The following is a 19,409-nucleotide window of genomic DNA, read 5'->3' as shown; positions in this document are numbered from 1 at the left end:
TTTATTTGCATCTTTATTATTCAAGCAGTAACATTCAGTCCTCTTATTTCTGCTTTACAATATTCAGTCCCGTTGTTTTCGCTGTTTCAAATACACTGCCACAATTTCAGTGGTTTAAAATACGATCCAAAATTCAACCCTCTACATCCGGGACTAGCAGGATGAGCCATAGATTGCCGATAGAGTTCTCTTCGGGAACCGCGATCAAAATGGAGCAACCGATCAGTACAAGTACTGATTGACTTAATTGGCAACAGATTTTCGTCAGAATCGCTTATGGCATGCAGTCCAAGATAGCTGACAAGGCAAATCGTCATTGGAAAAATTATAATCACTGTCAATAAATACTAATTTCCTTCATATTTGGCTTCACGCAATGTCCTCTAAGCTATATATGCCATATGATGATGCTGCATGTGACGTGCTTCCGCACTGGCCTTTTTATACCTATTACAGCAACCCCTACACATTTGCGAATTTGACATTTGCAGTTTTGGTTATTTGGTGGAATCCTCAGGAGCTGCTTAGGTGGACCCCTATGGTTCACCTAGGGGGAGGTTTTTGGCTGATATAAGAGACAGAAAGATACCATGATTGGGAAAAAAAGAGAAACAGAGATGTTCTTTATTTATGTATTCTGTGGCTCCTCCTTTGATCTTGCACATCAAAAAGTACTACAAGAGTACTGTAAGCATAGAGCTGACTAACACAGACACTGGAGAGTCTTGATAAATAACATGTGGTACAGACCATATCCATGCCATGTCATCCTCAATTGTGGTGGATTTCTACATATTAAGTCTGAATGGCTAAAAATTCAGCTGAATAAAACTCCCGAATATTAAATAAGCTAAGACCCCAAGTTGTCTAAAAGCAATAAGAGCAGTGCCCATTACATGTGCACTAGGGAACATGCACTCTTATAACCACTAGGGGAGCTCTTGCCTTCTTTCAGCACTCCTAAATAGTTAAATTATGTGACCCCGGTCTAGCCAGCTGCATAATATGTGTCACTGCCTTTACACTGGCACTCCTGCAGGGTGGGCTGGCTTACCACCAGTTACTCTCACTATCTGTTAGACAGTGTTAGTCATGCTGTCATGTTCCAAAGGAGAAATATCATGTCTTTCTCAAATCTGACGATATTTCAGTGACCTGTGTAGGGTGCTGTTCCGTTATCTTCTGCATTTTTGTCCTGAAGGAAAACTAATAATATTTAAGTACTTTTAAGATATTCTCTGTCATATAGTAACTGCACTCATGTTCCACTGTAACCGAATCACATTGAACATCCTTGGAATAGAACCCAGTGAGCTTTCCTCCATCCCCTCCAGGTCACGGCTATGGCATGACATACAGGCACCATGAAACGCTACAGCCTGAATACATATACAAAGGTGAATGCACACACATTTTTAGACAAACACCAAGCATAAATTCGGCATACATTTTTTTATAGAGTAGTTATGGATAAAAACAATGTTCAAGTCAAGGCGAATACACCAACCATATTCAGTACACTACACACTGTTATGTGAAGTAAATTTGCAAACCAATCGGAGATCTTTGTGGCTTGAAGCGAATGGCAGCTCTTTCTGGCCACACAGACAAAGCACCATAGAAGGCACTTTTCCCTATCTCAGCTTGAAATCGAATCGATTATGAATATTGCTACACATACTCAGTCTGAAAAATGGTATTGGTGACTCCCTTAGTTGCTGTCATACTGGAGCAGTAGTGAATGCGGCAGGTCAGGTCATTTATATGAGGCATCTGAACTGAAGGAGCGCTCTGGGTTTGCAAGCCAGTGTGGAGAAGAGTTAGGGTCAACCCATCCTGTTTCTTCTCCAGATGATTCCGCTGAACCTCCAGTTCCACTAGATCCGTAGGTGGTGGATCAGGCCACAACCACCAGTAAGGCAGTAAGTCAATTTTTGGTTATCAACCTTGCCAACTTTAGTTAATATCAATAAGTTAAATTTCCTATGAGTAATTTTTTTTATATAATATTTACATTACTGTATAAGGGCCTATGGACTATATCATTATATCACTGCCACCAGCCCAACCTGTGTCTTTTTTTCTGGCCTGAGTAGCAGAAGAAATATTGAACCATTATATCAAATTTCATGATTCACAGTCATATATGTGGGTAATTATAGCCTACTGAAATCTGGCTGGCTGTTGTGAACCATGTTTATTGAGTAGATGAACTTTAATTGAGTAGTCGGGACATCTGGCCATGAATACAGGCTGGGTAAAAGCCATCAGATCTCAACTCAACCCCCACAGAGTGAGAAAGAGCCACCTGGCATTAACAGTATGCAACAGCTATAAGACAAATTAAATACATATATCCTAAGTAAAACTAAAACCAAAAACCGTATTACATTACTTTTATATTACATAACCATCACATATTTAATTATTCAGACTACCATCGTAAAAGTTCAGGAGCTTCAAACTGGCTTTTTACAACTTGGAATGAGTGCCCACCATTTTGTGACCATGCAGCAAGCAGAACCGTGTTTGTATTAACAAAACCTCAATCATACATCAAAATTCATTAGATAATGGACAATGCATATATTTTATATTGAAACAATTACTGCCTGAAAAATAGTACAAATAAATGAGACTGAGGCAGAGTGTGCTGTACGCTCTCACGGTTTCTCTGTCTCTGAGAACTTCTGCTTAGTCTTTCTACGTAACTCATGTGCAAAAAACAGTCACACTGCCTCCTAGTGGTACGGACTGGTAAATCCACACCCCATAACATTAGAAAACAGAAATTTATAAATACAAAAGTGCACAAGGAATTTATAAGTGCAAAACGCATTTAAACTAAGAAAAATATTACAATAACCACACCAAGCTGACATAAATACACGCAATGTGATGTCACAGCATCATTCTGTTTTGTTGACCTCATTTTATGGAGCCCAGTATTTTCTTTTGTTGGATATTCTTTTCTATTTTGGATAATTTTTGGTTTTTGAGTAAATTTGCATTGATTTGAGTAAATTGCCTTTGAATCATTGCTGGTCCCCCAGAAGTATCCTGTGCATCTTCTCCTCTTTTTTGGTCTCGCTTCATGGGTGATTTAATCTCTGCTGGTACATATGGAACCTCATCAAGTTTGACCTGTAAAGCAAAGAAAAAGCTTTATTTTACAAATCAGTTAAAAGTACCTCAGTCTATGTAAAACATTCGGCAGAGTTTATTTTGCTATATAAACACGTTTGATTACGCAGAGACACTTTTCCACTGTGGTCTGAAGGCCACAGAAAGCCCTGTCAGTGACAGTACCTGATCGTGTCGGCTGGTCCTGCTTCCCCTCTGCTGTGAGTCAGAGCTCTTCCACAGTGATACTGAAACAGTAAAGAGTGACGTCATTCACAGAGTGCACAGGGTGCTCTACCTGCCCTGCTGATACGGGCTGCTGCTCTCACACTGGCTCACTGCACCTTGCATGCAGGACATGCCTGTGTTAGAAAGAGACTGGCTGCAGGTTTGAGGTTTTAAACAGGAAACACAGAAAAAAAGATGGTCGGAAATAAAGATACTCAGCAGTAGCTGGAAATATGTCAGAACTGTCACGCAAAACGAAAGGAGGTGTTTTTTTTTTTTTATTAATAGAGTCAGTCAACAGCAGTGGTGCTGTTGTCTAGCCTGTAGAGGTCTTTGCGTCCCTCCATGAATATGCCTCCACAGACCATCCCTGACCCACCACCAAACCCATCATGCTGAACAATGCTACAGGCAGCATAACGTTCTCCAATGCTTCTCCAGACCCTTTCACGTCTCTCACATGTGCTCAGGGTGAACCTGCTCTCCCGGACCTCTGCCAGCTACGGACTTTGCCATCGACTTCCGCACCCTTGCGGCAGGGTTGGATTGGTCCACCTCCTGCCTGCAGGTGATCTACCGCCGCACACCGAATCCTCAGCTTCAACCCGAACTAGCTTGTAGGAGAGAGGCACGCACTTTTCACAAATACATGCAACTGTCTATCACCCTGGGTAATGTTGTCTGTGAGCGGCGCCAAGCTTGCCCTCACGTGGAGGCGCCCTGTGCACCGGCCTCCCTTCTTTGACCGGTGGGGAGCCAATGCAGGTTGGCCACACTGCACTCTCCCCAGCCGAGTGACTTTGCCACTTGCAGCAGCGCCTCTGCCTTTACTGCGGAGAGTTGGGACACCACATCCAAGTTTGTCCACTGTGCCCTGGCTCTCTCCCCCCCCCCCCCCCCTCCCAAGTTCAGGTAGATGTGCTGAGTCCACACGACATCTCTGCTAAGCAGATGGCAGTTCTTGTGTCCCTATCCTGGTCAGGCTACCAGCTGAAGCAGAGTGCCTTGGTGGATTCTGGTGCGGTGGGGAACTTTATTGATGAGCCCCTAGTGGAACGCCACTCCATCCCGATGGAAGACCTAGGGACACTGCTGGTGGTGCGTGGAGTGGACAGAACCTGCCTGGTAGGGGGGCAGGTGCGCCACCACACCTACTTTATGTCAGGGGGACCCCGGATATCGATGCCGCATTGGAGAGGTTAAAGACCCTGTTCAGCACCGCCCCCATCCTCTGGCAACCGGATCCCTTGAAACCTTTTGTGGTGAAAGTGGATGCATCCGAGGCAGGAGTGTGTGCGGTGCTCTCCCAAAGGGCAGAGAACGGAGCATCCAGGGGTGACCATGACTGTCTGGTAGCTGAATTGGATATTGGTATATATTGGTAGCTGAATTGGAAAGAGGAGGTGGAAGAGTTCACCCTCTCTTGCCCAGTGTGTGCTCAACATAAGGCCAACAATCGCCAAACCGCCGTTCTCCTCTAACCCTTGCCTCAACACTCCTGGTCTCATGTGTCCCTAGACTTCATCACTGACCTTCCTTAGTCCCAGGAATACACAGTGATCCTGATGGCAATAGACCGATTCTTGGGTATGTGCAGACTAATTCCTCTGGCTAAACTTCCCTTGGCTCTGAAGCTTTCCAATGTTCTGCTGACCTGGATTTTCAGGCAATATGGAGTGCCCAAAGACATTGTATGAGATAGGGGACCTCAGTTTACTGCAAGAGTATTCCGAGCATTTTGTGCCCTACTCAATATATCTCTTAGCCTCTCTTCTAGCTACCACCCGCAGACCAACAGAGCTATGGAACGTGGCAACCAAGAAGTCTCAAGAAATCTAATCCTAAAAATCTGCTTAGATATATTCAGCCTTTCTTTTTTCGAACATCATTCTGCAATACTACAGGCACGGCGTAGCTGTTGTGTAGTGTAATTAAGCCATGGAGCTGGTCTTCCCTTTTTGCGGTGGATCTTGGGAGCAATTGAGTCTAAAACTGTTTTTCATAAAGAATTAAATGCTAAAACAGAATCTTGGATACCATCACAATAGCCATGTGGAGAATATGGTTTTAAAATTGGATATAATAGAACAATTTAAAAAGCGAGAATAGCGTGGGTCACAGGAAGTAGTTGCAAGATCAACAGTAATTTTCCAATCCATTGTTATAGAAAAATGATCAGTAAAAAGAACATCCCATATATCAATTTTATTAGATAAAATACCACGTGTAAGAACGAGATCAAGGGTATGGCCGAGAGAGTGAGTTGGAGCATTAGTATGCTGGATAAAATCAAAGTTATTAACCAAAAGTTTAGATTTATAACAAACGTGTATGTTAAAATCACCCTCAATAAGTACTTTATCATAGGTGAGTGTAATGTCAGCCAGGAGATCAGAGAATTCAGAAATAAACATAACATTAATTACAGGAGGCCTATAAACCACAGAGAATATCCACAAAGATGAGCTACACACTTCGAAAAGTTGCAGTTTGAAGCTATTAAACCAGAAGTGGGCATTCTTATTCAGAAAGGGCCGCTGTGTATGTGGGATTTTGCTGCGACTCCCTAATTAAATTTCTAATTAGAGGACAGATTGGCTGAAGTCCTCACACCTGGGATTGAACAGCTGACCTAAAAGCTATCCCAAAAACCTGCATACACACTGGAACTTTGTGGATGAGATTGGCCACCCCTGTATTAAATGGACCCCTTGTGAGGCTTCAACAGAAGAGTATACTTTTAAAAACGGTGGCAATGCCCCCCCAACAAAGAGACAGCTGAGGAGAGTTTAAAAATGAATCCGGTGGTACCAAGTCAGTAAAATATGAAGAGTCACCATTAACAATCCAGGCCTCATGATAAAAAAGAAGTCCAGTTTCTTTGAGGCAATAAAATCTTGCAGAATAAAGGTTTTATTAGACACTGACCTCACGTTCAGGAGAGCAGCCTTGATAGATGTAGAAAAGCTTGTTGTGGGATGACCTCTGGTGAGCATGCAAAGATTAGCAGTGTTTACTCCCCGAGAAAACACAGAGGAAGAGTCATGCGATGAGATAGAGAAATTAAAACCGGTATCTTTCCCAAGGGCCAGGGTCAAAGTCCTGTGCAGGGGAAGATGGGTCATAGACGACTCTCCGGCATCGAGAGTCCAAGCCTGGCAAAGAAACGCAGCAATGCCGGCTCTTCTTCCGCAGCAGCGGCGTCGGGTGCATCTGCGTCTCAGAGGCACTCGGCTTACTCATACGGGTGAACACCAGCGTCCAGGTAAAGAGTCAGGCGTTGAATAAAACAAGGGTGAAAGTTCAAATAAAGTCCCATCAGAAGAAAACTCAGTGCAAACCATGCAAGAACAAATGTTAAGTAAAGAAACATGATCTTGGGACAGTAGCCGCTGTGATAAACTAACACATAAAAATTAAATTAAATTAAAACAGTCACACACAGAGCAGACGGCCAGTTACACCAGTCGGCACCATCTTAGTCATTGAATGTGAGATACTGGATGTGGAGCAGACAAATCCGGTTATCGTCCTTTGTAACTTTAACAAAGATAACTTAAGTCAGGATCTCCCCAGATACAAACAACTTATGGAATGTCTGAGCAAAAAGGAAAGCATTCTAGACCACTGCTACACAATTTTCAGGAATGCTTATCGCGTCATGCCCCATGATGCTTTGGGCCAATCCGCTAAGCAGATCCCCACATACAGACAGAAATTGAAACTTTCTAAACTGGTTGTGAGGTGATCAAAAATGTGGAGCAATGCAGCAGTGGATGAATTGTGTGTGTGCTTGGATAATACTAATTGGAACATTTTCAAGACTGTAAACAATAGCCTGGATGAGTATACCGATGCTGTGACATCTTACGTCAGCTTTTGTGAAGAATGCTGTATTCCACCATGCAGCAGGGTGAGCTATAATAATGACAAAACCTGGTTCACAGCTAAACTTGGACGGCTACATTTGGAGAAGGAAAAGGCTTTTAGAAGCCGGGACCGGGATGTATACAAAGAAGCAAAACACAGGTCCAGCAATGCGGGGAAGGCGGGCAAATGCCAGTATTCTGAAAGATTGGAGCAACAATTCACAACCAACAGCTCATCTTCCATCTGGAAAGGACAGCAAATGACCAGTTACAAACCCAAAACCCCACACTCCATCAACAACCTGAGTCGTGCCAATGAGCTGAAAAATTCTACGGTCGATTTGAAAAACAAAGGGACAGTCCTGACACCACTCCCAGTGTGCACTGCCATCAGATGCAGCCCACTGGCACCAACACTGAACCACCCATCACCATAAAGGTGACTGGGGCCACTGCCCACCCACTCGCTATGAATGGCCTTTCTCCACCCTCCCTCTAGCACAACAACCCTCCTTCTTTCTGAGTGTGATTTTATCATAAGATGCTCGAGCGTCAGAACCCCCACAAAGGAGCTGGCCCAGACTCTGTCTCCCCCACCACACTGAAGCATTGTGCTGACCAACTGTCTCCGGTGCTCACAGATATCTTCAAGACCTCCCTGGAGATATGCCATGTGCTTCAGAATCTCCACCATCATTCCCATCCCCAAAAAGCCCAGGATCACTGGACTGAACGAGTACAAATCCATCGCCATGACCACTGTAGTAATGAAGTCATTTGAGCATCTTGTACTGTCTCATCTCAGATCTGTCACTGTCTCCGAGACCCAATGCAGTTTGCCTACAGAGCCAACAGGTCTGCAGATGCTGTCAACATGAGACTACAGTTCATCCTCCAGCACTTGCATTCTCCTGGATCCTATGCCAGGATCCTGTTTGCAAACTTTAGTTCTGCATTTAATATGATCATCCCAGCTGGGCTCCAGTACAAGCTCTCCCAGCTGGGTGTGCCAAACTCCACCTGCAAGTGGATCACCGACTTCTTTTCCAACAGGAAGCAGCAGGTAAAGCTGGGGAAGCCCATCCCCGATTGATCATTACCACCAGTTCCCTGCAAGCCTGTGACTTGTCTCCCCTACTGTTCTCCCTGTACACCAGCAGCTACACCTCCAGCCATGATTCCGTCAAGTTCCTAAACTTCATGGATGACATCACCCTCATTGGACCAATCTCTGGGGGGATTGAATCCAACTACAGGAGGGAAATTCATCCTCTGGTGACCTGGTGCTGCCAGAATAATCTGGAGCTCAATGCTCTAAAAACAGTGGAGGTGGTAGTGGACTTCAGGCGCAACCCAGCTGGACCCCCACCATCACTCTTCATGCTAATAGAGTCCTTCCATTTCCTGGGCATCATCATCTCCCAGGACATCAGGTGGGATATGAACATCTCTCTAATCAAAAAAGCCCAACAAAGGATATAGTACATGTGGTGCACTTTTACACAACCATCATTGAGTCCATCCTCATCTGCTCCATCACCATCTGGTACGCGCTGCCACTGCCATGGATAAGGACAGACTACAGCGTATCATCTGATCTGCAGAGAAGGTGATTGACTACAATCTACCATCTCTACAGGATCTATGCGTCTCCAGTACCCTGGCACAGGCAAGTAAGATTATGGCCGAATCCTGCCATCCTGCACATGGACTGTTCAAAAAACTACCCTCTGGGAAGAGACTCTGGTCTATCAAGACTAGAACAACACGCAGTTGAATTCATCAACAAGCCCCCTGATTCTCGCTGACACAGTCTGCCTCTGTTACTCCAACAATCACTCTGCCTGCATCTTTGTGCATCTTTTATCATCTACTGGACATATCATATATTTTCACACCTTTATATTCCAGTATTCAAATACCTCTGTTTCCCTTGATGTCCTTATAAATATATTGCACAGCTTGCACTATTTTATTCCTTTATCCTATTATTCTATTAATTTATTTCTACTTCTACATCTATTTTTCTTAATTTACGTTTTTGTTCTATATTTTTGTGAATGTGAGTACCAATACTACCAAAACAAATTCCTAGTACCTGGCCAGTAAAGTGAATTCTGATTCTGATTATGAATATTTACAAAATACTAATATTTAACGGAAGAATTAAATACAGTGTTACTTTGACACTTTAACTGCTCAGCAGTCCTGGAGGTGTGACCCACTGAGCCCCACTAGCCTTCAGCTAAGGAAGAAAGTCGGAGTTACACTGTATCACAGTGTATTAACATACAGCCTACAGGAAGGTACTGTATAGTGTCTGTACCTGACTGACTGCACATCTGCTACGGCCCAGTCTGGGGCTGAATGAGACACACAAGAACGAAATAGACAGAGAACACAAAACACAGTGACATCACACATGTCTGACCTTGGTTATAAACATAGCAGGCCAGGAAGACGAGGCAGAGAAGAAGGATGAAACAAATCAGGATGAAACAATGCAGCCAATCTGGGTTCAGGGTCTCGGGCTGAGGGGTTGTGTGCTGGAGAGGGTGGGGAGTGGACTGGCCTCCAGGATGGTCTGTAAACAGAATATAAACATCATCACTTTTAGGGTGATAAGCAGTGATCTCTTATAGACATGCATTACTCTTAGTTTAAATCAAAATTCATAGATATATGACTTAATTCTCTTTTGAAGTGTAAGAATTACATATTCGCACTAGTTTATCTTAACATGCCTAATGCACACTGTCAAGGATGCGGGCGGCTCTGGCATGGGAGCGTGGCATAGTGCACAACGAAAAGAGGGCAGACGACCCACTGGCGGCTCAGAGACAAACTAACCGGGTTTATTAAACAAAACAGAAAAACACTACAAACACAAAAGCAAAAAAGACCACTAGGGTCAAGAACTAAAAAGGGATTAATTAACAAAAACTAGGAAGGTAAACAGAGTACAGATCTAACCAGACAAGAAGCAGCAGCAGCAGCAGCAGCAGCAGCAGCAGCAACACATCACACACACACAACAACAACACACATAGACAATGAACCACTGGGGAATTCTTCTTCTTCTTCTGCTCGCTGTTTTATGGCGGCTGGCAAACAACTATTTGGTGCATTACCGCCACCAGGGAGTGTGAATCAGCCAGTCAAACTCAAAAAAAAAAGAAAAAAACCCTTAAATTCTTCTATCCAACCCAGTTGCCCTCAAATACTGAGAAATAAACTTAAAACACACATCAGCAGGGCTTTTCCGTAATATATTCATAATGGAGTACTGCTCCTTTTCCCGTTCAAGACTCCGTATTAATTCCGTCCGTTCCGTATGGTACCTCCTGCAATTCATCATTACATGTTTCACTGTTTCACTGTCACCACAGAAGTCGCACCGTCCAGTGTCATGTTTCCCCATTATGTGTAACGTAGCATTAAGTCCCGAGTGTCCTAGCCGTAGTCTAGTTATTATCCTTTATTATTCTACTTCCTCCAGTACGTCTTCCAACATCTCCTACAGTACCTTCCTTTGAATTCCGTAAAACCATCTACCTTTCACATCTCCGTCCCACCGTTTTTGCCAACGTTCTTTAACTTTCCTTTTGATAACACTTTTAACCTCTGATTTACTATAGGAGACTGTCATGTCGATGTTAGTCTGTTTTGCTGTGTCTTTGGCCTTCATATCTGCCATTTCATTTCCTTCCACCCCTACATGTGCAGGTACCCAGAGAAACACAACTACCAATCCCATCATCTGAATGTGATACAGCACTTGTTGAATTTCTAGTACAATATCAGGACGGCTGTCAGAATGATTTCTCATTAAACTAACCAAGGACGAACTGGAATCTGAGCACACCACGGTCCGTAATGGTCTGGTCTCCTCAATCCATTCTACCGAAAGTAGTAATGCAATCATTTCTGCCGTGTAGACAGATAGGAAGGAAACTAAATGAAGGACTATTTTAATTTTGAATTCCGGAATTACAACTTCCACTCCCGTCTGACCCGACGGACTCCGGGATGCATCAGTGTAAACTTTTATATAATCATAATAATTCTCTATATACTCCTGAACCGTTATTGAATTACATATGAAAGTCTCACCCGTAATCTTTTTTTCGAGTAGAGTTAAATCCACCATAGCATCAGGTAAAATCCAAGGCGGTATGATGGGCAATGGCACTACTGGGCTTACGTCTAACTTATTTATCCCGATTTCTGCAGCTTCTTGCACAACTGTCCACCCAAATGTTTTACATACAGCTCTTTCCTTCTCCCAGCAGGGTTGCAAAATTGACCACTGGGGAATTGAACAGAAGCAGGAACTAAAATACTAAAGGGGTAACGAGACTAACACAGGACAGGTGAGACTAATTAACAAAGACCAGGGAAAACAGGGCACAGGTGAAACTAATAAACTCAAAGGAACTAAAAAACAGGGAAACTAACCAAGGAAACATAAACCAACAATAGGGAACTAAACAGGTAAAGACACAAGCAGGGGCACAAGGAACAAAACCAACTACAAAATCAGACACAAGGACTAACGAAACTCAAATGAAACACTAGGGAGCAAAATACAAAAACAGGAGGCAGGATTCGAACACAGGACAGAAGGGTACACAGACAACCACATGCTCAACACATTAAGCCACAAGACCAGACAGGTAACAGGGGAGAACAAAGACTAACATACAGAACGGGATGACCAGCAACACCTGCTGGTCAAACGGGGAAGGAACACGGAAGGACCACAGCAGGGGCTGACCCTGACAGCACACACACAATCCACAGTCACTTTTATCTGAATCACTTGTCATTAATTTACCTTTGAAGTTCAGCTGCATACAATTTCCAAACTTTGTGTTTGAAGTTTGGACACAGCAATAGATCAGCAGATCTGCCTCAGTGATGTTCTTCAGCTGCAGGCTGTGTGTGCCAGACTCAGAAACAGGAGTCAGTCTCCCTCTGTATTCATCTCTGATGTAAACAGGGTTTATCTCACTTGCAGATGTATATTTCAAGTCCATGACTTTGGCTGGTATGTGGCCACACTGCAAGTAAATCCAGGAAACCTCTGTATTTATACGGATCCTACAAGGCAGAGTGGCTGCTCCCCCAGGCTGGACCTCTATCACTGCCGGCTCCTCAGCCTGGGTCACCAGAGCAGCACTGCAGTCTGGAGACACAGAAAACAGAGTAAATATGATATTTTAACAGCTGAGTGAGTGGATTACAAGACTGATGATACAGGGTACTAGTCAAGTCTTATTTCTCTTTTTTTCTTAATCTTTTAATCTATTTTATTAATCGCAAGCACATCAAAAACTGTGATTAAGGATGCATGCAATTTTTCAAAGCTCTCATATAATTTAATTAAGAGCACACACACATTTTAACCACACTACTGCTTTTTTTAGAATGCGGCTGAAGGTTGCCCGGTTACTGTCGGATCACACACTGATAACTACTGTGTACTGCCCAAATAAAGTACTTCCACAAATCACTTCACACTACAGGGACCTGCATCAAAGAGCATTTTAAATTAAATTTTAAATTGTTTTTAGGCCCATTTTCCAGCCCATGGCGTGTTTCAGGGGACCAAGTGACATCGCAGTTGACCCTGATCCAGCCACCGTCTGTTTAATGAATATGGCGTCTCTGTGGCTTGGACCCCTACACCTGCCTCTGCTCCGGATGCCTCTTGGTTACTCTCTGTGTTTTTCTATAAACCAAATGGTTCACAGGTTTATTGAAAACTTTGTGAAAATGGACAGTTTGCTTGTGGAGGTGGAGTGTAGTGAAAAAGGAAATGGCAGCAATCCCAGGTGAGGTGCCATTTTCCCCCTCCACTCCAATACTCTCTCCCTCAGGGTATGTGCAGCCTTTGCTGACCTGTGTAGATAAATGGGTGAGGGAGCGTGTGAATTCTGCCCAACAGTGGTAGCTCCCACATGCTCGAGGGCTTTCCGTCTCACCCCACATATCTTTGTTCCTATTTGTGAAAGGTTTTCTGCCATATGTAAGTACAACGAGCTTTGGTTTCCGAGTAAGACAGATCCACCCCTGTTGCGACTGAAATATCAGCTGTTTCTTCAAAAGCAACATTGACATCTGTGTTTTATTGAAATGATAATAGAACCATCAGCATCTCTGTATTCAAGGAATCGCGTTACTCTCAGCATCACAGCCTCGGCTCTACGGCAACATTTCAGTCGGTTACATCATTAACGGTTAAAAATGATTATCGTCGTTATCATCGCTATCCTTTTTTAGTCTTTGATTTCTTTTTGTAATAATATTCATAGTTAACATTAATATATGCAATACACATCATTTCACAGACATATTTGGTCATTAGAACAGCAAAAATTTCATGAAAAGAAAAAGTTATTCAGTACTTACAAAGGAATACGAGACTGAAAAACATTTTTCTTTCATACAAGTTTTTTATGCTGAGTTAAATAAGTCAGATCACAAAAAGGAAATCTGGTACTGACGCGTGTTAGTTAAAAGTCTGAACTAAACGTTTCACATTCACACCTCTGCTCTGGTATAAACCGGACATTAAAGCAGCTGCGGTTTACACCGAGATACCTACTGGTCCTTCAATGATGGACTCTGTTCACCACAGAGATTCACACTAAATACAGAAACAAACAGCAGGTAACAGAAGAAGTGAGTGAACACAGAACAGCACTGACAGTTTAGCAAAACACAAGAGCTTCTACCTTAGACTTGCTGAACACAATCTCTGTGGATCCAGTGGACTCTCTTGAACCCGTGTTTGTGGGGTTCTGGGGGCGGGCTGGTCCAGAGGGCTGTGGGTGCAGGAAGGTTTGTGCCTGAGAAAGTTCCAGTCTGTTTAAATGAGATGAAAGAGTAAAATGCAGATTACAGCTCTGTTCATTCTACAGACAGCATAGTGTGGGGCTCATCTACACGTTTGAGTAAGATCCACACCTGCTACAGCCTCTGATGTAAAATCTCTGATACTCAGACAATCACAGGCTTCTCTAAATAAGGAAACCCCACCTCTGGCCCTCTGGAGCTGTTAAAATCTAACCAGGGCTTTTTAAATCATTTGCTCACTGAAATAGGAGCAAATTGTAGCTTGTGTCTCTGGTGCACTGTCAGGTCTCTCTGTGACTGACATTAATAATGGCTGATGGAAAGTCTGTCACACACTGGTGGGTTTCAGCACCTTTGCTCTGAACGTATGCAGGGTGCGGTTGTGGGTCTTGTTTCCATGGAGACAATGAGGCCACAGGCCTCTGGGTAAATAAGCTACACTAAAATGCCTGTTCTCTCCTCTGTAGCTGTAATAAAACGCATAGGGCCTTCAGAGGAATCCCAGAGAGGAGCTGATTTCTGTCTGCAGGACACCAGTAAAGCTCTCTGAGCAGGAATTTATCTTATTTCTGAATAGCTTAAAGAGGTAGAGAAAAGGTACCCAGTCATGGTGAGTCTGTCCATCATCAGGTACACATTCACAATTACACAAAGACACCAATTTACATAACCTCATGTTTAGGGAAAAAAACAGAATTCATGTACAACTACTTGTCAAGCACACTTACTGCATATACAAACAGAAATTGGAATATCACAGTCACTTGTAAATTTAAAATGAAATTGAACAAAAAATATACACTGAACAAAAATATAAACGTAACACTCTTGTTTTTGCTCCCATTTTTCATGAGCTGAACTCAAACATCGGAAATTTTTTCTACATACACAAAAGACCCATTTCTCTCAAATATTGTTCATAAATCTGTCTAAATCTGTGTTAGTGAGCACTTCTCCTTTGCCAAGACAATCCATCCCACGTCACAGGTGTGGCATGTCAAGGTGCTGATTTGACAGCATCAATATTGCACAGGTGTGCCTTAGACTGCCCACAATAAAAGGCCACCCTGAACTGTGCAGTTTGATCAAACAGCACAATGCCACAGATGTCGCAACCTTTGAGGGAGCGTGCAATTGGCATGCTGACTGCAGGAATGTCTACCAGAGCTGTTGCCCGTGAAATGAATGTTAATTTCTCTACCATAAGCCGTCTCCAAAGGCGTTTCAGAGAATTTGGCAGTACATCCAACCGGCCTCACAACCGCAGACCACGTGTAACCACACCAGCCCAGGACCTTCACATCCAGCATGTTCACCTCCAGGATCGCCTGAGACCAGCCACCCGGACAGCTGCAGCAACAATTGGTTTGCATAACCAAAGAATTTCTGCACAAACTGTCAGAAACCGTCTCAGGGAAGCTCATCTGCATGCTCGTCGTCCTCATCGGGGTCTGGACCTGACTGCAGTTCGTCGTCGTAACCGACTTGAGTGGCCAAACACTCACATTCGATGGCATTTGGCACATTGGAGAGGCGTTCTGTTCACAGATGAGTCCCAGTTTTCACTGTTTAGGGCAGATGGCAGACAGCATGTGTGGCGTCGTGTGGGTGAGCGGTTTGCTGATGTCAACGTTGTGGATCGAGTGGCCCATGGTGGCGGTGGGGTTCTGGTATGGGCAGGCGTATGTTATGGACAACGAACACAGGTGCATTTTATTGATGGCATTTTGAATGCACAGAGGTACCGTGACGAGATCCTGAGGCCCATTGTTGTGCCATTCATCCACGACCATCACCTCATGTTGCAGCATGATAATGCACGGCCCCATATTGCAAGGATCTGTACACAATTCCTGGAAGCTGAAAACATCCCAGTTCTTGCATGGCCAGCATCCTCACCAGACATGTCACCCATTGAGCATGTTTGGGATGCTCTGGATCGGCGTATACGACAGCGTGTTCCAGTTCCTGCCAATATTCAGCAACTTCGAACAGCTATTGAAGAGGAGTGGACCAACATTCTACAGGCCACAATCAACAACCTGATCAACTCTATGCGACGGTGATGTGTTGCCCTGCGTGAGGCAAATGGTGGCCACACCAGATACTGACTGGTTTTCTGCCCCACTACCCCCCCCAAAGCAAAACTGTGCACATTTCAGAGTGGCCTTTTATTGTGGGCCGTCTAAGGCACACCTGTGCAATATTGATGCTGTCTAATCAGCACCTTGACATGCCACACCTGTGAGGTGGGATGGATTGTCTTGGCAAAGGAGAAGTGCTCACTAACACAGATTTAGACAGATTTGTGAACAATATTTGAGAGAAATGGGTCTTTTGTGTATGTAGAAAAAATTTCCGATGTTTGAGTTCAGCTCATGAAAAATGGGAGCAAAAACAAGAGTGTTGCGTTTATATTTTTGTTCAGTGTATGTAAGTACAGAAATGAGACGAACAATCAAACTGAATGGTTTTGTCTTATTCTACTACGGTGGCCGAGAGAGCTCAACGTGCTGCAACTTCAGAAAACACATGCAAACAGAAGAAAACCATGCTGCAACTTCAGAAAACACATGCAAACATAAAAAAACCACAACAAATTAAGAAAACGTCTCCATCAGTTTGACAACACAGGCGCTGCAAATACGGAAACGCGCTGCAAACACATGAACGCGCTGCAAACACACAAACGCGCTGCAAACACACAAACGCGCTGCAAACACATGAACGCGCTGCAAACACACAAACGCGCTGCAAACACACAAACGCGCTGCAAACACGGAAACGCGCTGCAAACACACAAACGCGCTTCAAATACGGAAACGCGCTGCAAACACACAAACGCGCTGCAAACACAAAAACGCGCTGCAAATAGCAGGGACCACAACGGAAATGTTTCGGGGGGACCTCAAAAAGTGACGAACCCATCTGGGAGCTGATTATTTGTTCAGTGGCTTTTGGTCAGAACAGAGGTACGTGTTGTGCGTGAACTAAAAGGTGATTTTTTATTTTTTATTTATTTTTTTTTTTAAATGTGTCCTGTCCGGCAGCTTTAGCAAGCAGAATAATGGTCTGAATGCACTGCTGTGTCAGACATATTTGCTTTGCCATGAGGGGCTCTATAGACTCTGTATAGGCCCTTCATGTTGGTTGATTTCTTTTTATTTGTATATTTATTGTATTTTATTTTTAACACATGTGAAATATTCCAGTTGCCGAGCTGTCCGGAAGGGAGTGATAGTAACAGGGTTCGTACACATTTTTACCATTACATTTCCATGACTTTTCCATGACTTTTCCATGACTTAAAGGTAAATATTCATGACTTAATAAACAGTAGTTCTGAGGCACTCACAAGGAATATAAGTTTTAAAAGCCTTTATTTAAACTTGGCTATCCATTAAAAACATGCCAACATGTTTCAGCCTCTGTGGCCTTCTTCAGGGCAAAAAAATGCTGTTAAATTTGTGGTGGAGGAGAGGGAAGTACTGCAGCTGGCAGAGGGTATCATGACATTAGTCACCTGGGTGAAAAAGCCAGCGATCGGGTTGGAAGCTGACTGTTGCGCAGCTGCAGCGGCAGACTGGTGCTTTGCACCTTTAGCATGGCTAGATAGCGCTGCTTCTCCCATGTTCGAAATGTCGAACGTTTTATGGCAAAGTCTACATTTTGCTCGTCCCGGGTCCTGGTCTTTCTCAAGCCATGCATTATACTTTTCAGATTGAAGCCAAACATTATTAAAGCGACATTTTCCCGGCATTGTTTATTTTTGCTCAGCTGCAACTGAGTTGCCCCAAGCAGAGAACATGTCACGTGATCCCTGTCAGCACAAGTACGTAGGCAATAAGTCGCATAAACGGCGGATGGTCGCATTTGGATCGCGTTCCATTACGAAGCATCACGTTTTATTCGCGAAAACGTCGGATCGTTGCGGTGTTGAAAAGTGTTGCTCGCTTAAACGCCCAATGTGCAAATGACTGAAAAGCTACTAAATACCGACCTTAAAAAAACTTATCAGCGACGTAGCGCCGACGTACTTGTGCTGACTGGGATGTGACTGATCGCCCGAACGAAAAAATGATTGCAATTTGAAAACCAATATTGTCAATTGAACAAATTCAAGTACACGGATATTTTTGAAAAACAAATTTCCATGACTTTTCCAAAACTTTCTGAGTTTATTCATTTTCCAAAACTTTTCCAGGCCTGGAAATTGCCATTTTAAAATTCCATGACTTTTCCAGGTTTTTCATGACCGTACGAACCCTGTAGTAAAGAAAAGGGGTAGGGAGAGAGATTAAAGAGGAGGCGAGAGAGGAGAAAAGAAGGAAAAAAAAAAAAAAAGAAAAAAAAACGAACAAAGGGGGAGACAACAGTGGGAGAGAGGCCAAGAAAGACAACAGCAACGCAAAAAGCACATATCAAGGGGAAAAAAAAAAATAAATAAATAAAAAAAAATAAAAAAAAACAAAACAGCATTTGAAATACAACCAAAAATGGACAAATACAAAGACACAACCAGAATTAAAGAAAATAAAACAGATATACAGACATCCAAAATTGTTGCATGTGCTTGGAAGGGAGTGTGGAAGTGGGTTTGCATGTGTGTTCTTCTGTGTGGGGGTATACGTGTGTTGGGTGCGTGTGAATTTCTCCATGGAATGTACTTGATAGCAAGGGCGGGGGGCCGCAACCCCACCCCACAAGAGCCAGAGGCCAGCGGAGACAGGCCCAGGAGACCCAAGGCGTCCACGGCCCCCCAAGAGCACAGAGGAGCCAAGGCCCCACGCTCCCACGACAACCGCGTCCCCACCCCAGCAGGAGGAGGAGGGGGGAGACCCCAGGCGCAGCCCCCCGCAGCCAAAAGGGCACGAGCCCCAGAGAACCAGAGGCAACAGGCAGCCGACCCCGCGAGGGGGACGGCCGCTCCCGCACGGGCCAGAGCCAGGGCCCCAGGACCCCAGGCGACCGGAAGCCGACCGGCCCCCGGCAGAGAGCCCCACCGCGCCGGAGAGGCCCGAGCCCCCCCCAGGCCACCACCCGGGGAGGAGGGACAGCAACCATGCCAAGGAGGCAGCCGCGCCCAGGAAGGAGCAGCTAGCCCCGGACCCAGGCCCACACTGCCCACGCAGACACCTCGCAGACACACCTCTCAGCCATACACATAGACCATACACCCACTCACACAACATACACAGACACATACACAGAGACAAAAAGACATAAGCCCATCCACTCCGGACCGCCCTCCGCCATGCGGGGGAACGGACGCCACCCCCCAGCGCCAGCCACAACCCCAGGGCACCGCCAGCCGGACGCCCGCCCGAG

The 19,409-nt window shown here is 44.3% G+C and overlaps 1 long non-coding RNA gene across 2 annotated transcripts; it reads right to left on the bottom strand.

The window, feature by feature from the left end:
- Positions 1 to 2,893: 2,893 nt before the first annotated feature.
- Positions 2,894 to 14,221, bottom strand: LOC111835563 (uncharacterized). Of its 2 annotated transcripts, XR_002836257.2 has the most exons (6): positions 14,193 to 14,221; positions 13,961 to 14,090; positions 12,058 to 12,408; positions 9,652 to 9,804; positions 3,310 to 3,371; positions 2,894 to 3,144 (listed from the first exon to the last, which is right to left on the bottom strand). It is a non-coding gene; the product is annotated as an uncharacterized lncRNA (long non-coding RNA). The 2 variants fall into 2 exon arrangements; XR_011990109.1 differs by having other exon boundaries at positions 13,961 to 14,201.
- Between the last annotated feature and the right edge of the window lie 5,188 nt (positions 14,222 to 19,409).

This window comes from Paramormyrops kingsleyae, chromosome 4 (assembly GCF_048594095.1).
Source record: "Paramormyrops kingsleyae isolate MSU_618 chromosome 4, PKINGS_0.4, whole genome shotgun sequence".
Classification (NCBI taxonomy): domain Eukaryota; kingdom Metazoa; phylum Chordata; class Actinopteri; order Osteoglossiformes; family Mormyridae; genus Paramormyrops; species Paramormyrops kingsleyae.
Note: the sequence above shows the minus strand (reverse complement) of the source record. Positions and strands in the feature narration are given on the sequence as shown.